We start from the raw sequence: 4,370 nt of genomic DNA on the forward strand, positions 1-4,370 counted from the left end.
CCTCCTCCGGCCCCTGCGCCAGGCGGCGCGTGCGCCGGCCCGCGAGGCACGAGGGAGGGGTCGGCGCGGACACGCAGGCCGCGGCTCGGGGGCGCGCGGAGGGGGCGTGGCCGCGCGTCGCCCCCCGCCCCCGCTCCTCCCAGCCCCGCCCCTTCGCCTCACCGGTCCCGTGCGCTCCGAACCCTCGGGTGTGCCGCGGAAAGGTCCCTCCGGGCTGGGTGTCACTGCTCCATATTCCCTCCACTGGAGATGGGTCTTGGGAATGTCGGGTCCGATCTTGGTTATGGATGACCGGTGGAAAATGCCATGTAGTCTTTCTAAGTGGGATCCTTGGTAGGTTTTCTTTTACCAAACTGGCAAAATTTGCTGCTTAGCTTGGTCAAGGGGCTAGGACAAGACTGTGATGGTCAGTAGTTCTATGACTTGCCGTGTGTTTACTGTTTCTCAGCAAACGTGTTCCTTCTGTGTTGTCCAGGGCTACGCTCCTTGTGCAAAATTGTAAGCTTATTTTCCTTATCGTTTATCACATTCTCAAATTTCCTCAAGACACAAGATTAAAGATAACGGTCAGAAAAATTCATCTTAATGTGTAAATACCTGGCTTGTACTTTTCTTTTTTTCCCTTTGGGATTCCTGGCAAGTGCTCTACCTGTGGTGTCCTGTAAGCTCCTATTTGCCCGGTATTTTTTAAAACAGTCTTTATATCCTACCAAATTGCAAGTCACAAAAATACAATAAGAATCACATGAAACATTTGGTTCTGAAGATTCTGTTGACACCTCAGATCATGTATGAGAATACTTGGCTGTTTCTGTATTCCAGGGTGATTCCCCCCCCCTTTTCTAAGTTCCCACACATTTCCCCCAGAGTTGCAGTCATGACCACAAGTTAGGCAACCTGAATAAGGCACTCTATGGTCCCTAAATCAGGACTGAAGACTATTACCCAGAATTTCATCAATCAAGACACTCTGGTCGTAGCCAAAGGGAGAGAGCTTACTGGGCATTACTTTCCTCTGCTCCACTATCTTAGGAGTAGGTTGTTCTGTTGTTTTTAATGTCCTGTTTTACTGCCTGCAATATTTCAGGAGTGTCATCAAAGTCTCTTGAATACAACCTCGTGGATGGAGGAGTGTGAATGTAGGAGTGGGGATGTTTCAAGAATTGTTGAAATAGAAGTATGTGTTGTATGGGGACATTTACTGCAAGCTGTGTTGAGGGCTCCAGTTACGTATCCTGTTTTAGTTTTACTCTCGTCTAGATGGATTCTGGAGAAAGTGATGAGATGACAACAAACACTGTGTAGTGATTTTAAGCTATGTCTGTAAGTTCTGTGACAACCCCACTCAGGAGATACAGTTAAATTCCCTTCCCATTTGCTTTTGGGCTGCACTTAGTAAGGCACAGGACTTGTAATGAACGGAATATGGCAGAAGGGACTGTGACTTACAGACTAGGTCATAAAAGGCATTGTAGCTGCTTCCTCCTTTCACTCTTGGATCTCTCCCACTGTGAGGAGACAGCTACCACATCAAGGGGAACTTACCCGGCACCCTAGAAAGGCCTCTGAGAGGAGGAGTTTAGCCTCACCAACTGCCATGTGAGTGAACCATTAGGAGTGAACCCTCCAGCCCTAGGAAACCTTTTGGGTGCCTTCACCATGGACAACTGAAGCCTCGTGAGCCATCCTGGACCAGAACTACCCAGCCAGACCACTTGCAGATGATACAGAGAATGTGTGAGATAATGAATGTCTGCTATTTTAGGACACATTTTGGGGTAATATTTTTACAGTGATAGAGAATACAGTATATTTCAAATTTCTCCAGAACCTGAAAATACACCTATTCTTTTTTTTCCTTCTTACAATCACATGAAGTCTTTCTCCTACACCTGCTCTGGTACTAAGGACTTATATCATCATGCTTTCAAATAGGCCAAATAGACTTCTGTCCATAGGCATGGAATATAACCACACTTGCAGCCTTATTTCTCTGTGTTTGGTGCTTACAATAATAGACAAACTGTTGAAAGATGACTAACTCAGCAGCAAGGCCTATGATTCTGCTAGTGATCACTCAGCATGCATTCTTTTATATGAGGCTTTATGCTTTTTTCCTGGCTGGATGCTTTTTTGTTTGTAACATGAGAAATTTCACTAACAATTATCCTATCTTTCTATCAAGTAGCCTTTAATATGTAGATTGTTTAGGTAACTCCAGAGACTTTGCCAACACAGCTGAAAGAAACATAGCTGAGATAGACATAAATCTACGCCAAAACCTATTTTCTGGCCCAGGTGTCTCTTAGTAACAAAGCTAAACATTGTAAAAACAGCTAACATTTACTTAGGGCTTGTTTCTGTGCCAGGTGCTATGCAGGGACTGACTTATATTAATTCAGTTAGATATTAAACATTGTAAGGAAGAAGGTAGTGATTAGAAAAGTGGGTTTTGGAGTCACATTGCTTATCTTTGAATCCCGGCTTCCCCACTCTCCACCCTGGCAAACTAATATTCTTACGCTTGCCTATCAAATATAGGTGATTATAGTAACTACTTCATAGGGCTGTGGCAAAGACTAAAAAACATGTCAAACAAGACACATATTTTCTGGCATGTGGTAAGTGCTCAATCATTGATAGCTATTGTTTCCACATAGGCAAAGATTGCCAAGTGTTGTGGTCGGGATCAGACCGCTAGGAAACAGCAAGAACCCAATTGCGTGTGATTTCAGTGCTCAAACTCAGTCTTCCTTATTGTTGATTTTTTTTCTGTGAACAAATGGAACCACCTGAAGAAAAACATCTAGAGGCCTGCAAGTTTAGAGACCCTTATTTCATAGAATACCAAGAGCTATATAGATACCTGGGAAACTTCCTCCTTGGAAATAAGTTGGGGGTGGTGGATAAGCTTTTAAAAATTGAAACAGAGAGAGAGGCCACTTAGTCAACAGGTTAAGTACTGAAGGTTCTAGAATGCTTTTCTCTTCTCGGAGTGTGTGGCCACGGGATGTTCCCATAGGATGTGTTGAACTGTGTTTTCCTTTTCAGGACATGGATGCTGTTGGATGAACAGTGGTAACACTGTGATACCCAGCTAGTAATATATGTGCTTTCTTTGGGGGGATGTTCTAATAACAGAATGGACAGTTTCAATTTGAATCCTTCCCAAATGAGGAAACAGGAAGGTCCCACGATAGACAATAGAATTGTCCAAATATAGGAAAGGCTCCTCCTAGGATGGCTAGGAGATACAGGAGGATCACTAATTCAGGGCATCTGCCCAGTCAGGCAAATCTACCTGTAAGCTAGATCTGTAGGCAGTTGAGTTCATTGCTTAACACCTTTGGTTCTGTTTTCCTATAGTTCTAAAGCAAATATTGCTAAGGATTTCTCTATTCTTGCTGCAGTGGTGTTTAGGGGAATAAATAATAAGATGGGGGTTAAAGGTGTAAACATCCCACTGTGAAGTCTGGATGGTAGCGGCTGGCCTGGAAGTTTGAAGATGAAGGTAGAAGAGGGAGTGCTTCATCATAGATAAGAGCTACCTGGGAACTTGGAAGATCAGGTGCGGCTTCTTAATTTGCTGCCCCATTCTCTGTGACCTCCTAGCTGCACACTATTGCTGAGCTAGTTTCTTGTCTGTGAAAGGTAGGAAATGACATTTTTCCTACCCACTTTATAGGGGCCCTGTAGAATCAAAATAGATAGCCTGCTGACTTTACTCCAGGGATTTTAGACAGCAAGGCACCAGAATTAAGTTGGAAGACAAGGGATGCACACTGCTGATTGTCAAGAGCCTAGCCTAAACTGTCTTTGTATCCATGGCACCTAACATCACACGTATAATAGGAGCCCTAGAAATACTTATGGATTTAGTCATAAAAATATTTTAATCACAGAGCATCCACCCCCTCTAACATAAATGGCTAGCTAGCTGTTTAAAAAGCAAACATGGAAAGCCATTCCTAAGAAAAATTTCAAAGCCTGGTGTGACTGAGCCATTATAGTACAGGGAAGATTGAGGCAGGAGGAATGCCATGAGTTTGAGACCATCCTGTCCTGGACAATCAGGATCCTGTCTCAAAAAAAAAAAAAAAAAAAGAAAGAAAGAAAGAAAGAGAGAAAAAGAAAGAAAGAAAGGAAGGAAGAAGTAACAAGAACAAGCGAAAAGGTGAGTTTTAGCGGTGATCTGTGTTCCTCATGATGATAAGTGAGCACTAACTCACTAATAGTTTATAGTGACCTTTGGTGACTTTAAACAATAGGCCTTTGTATAAACTCACTCCAGAGTTTATTGGGAGGATTATTTAGATTAAAATCTGCCAAGTGCTTCAAGCTTTTCTCAGAATCCATTTATAAATAAAAAT

The sequence above is a fragment of the Mesocricetus auratus genome, unplaced genomic scaffold (genome assembly GCF_017639785.1).
Source record: "Mesocricetus auratus isolate SY011 unplaced genomic scaffold, BCM_Maur_2.0 Super-Scaffold_100004, whole genome shotgun sequence".
In the NCBI taxonomy this organism is placed as follows: Eukaryota; Metazoa; Chordata; class Mammalia; order Rodentia; family Cricetidae; genus Mesocricetus; species Mesocricetus auratus.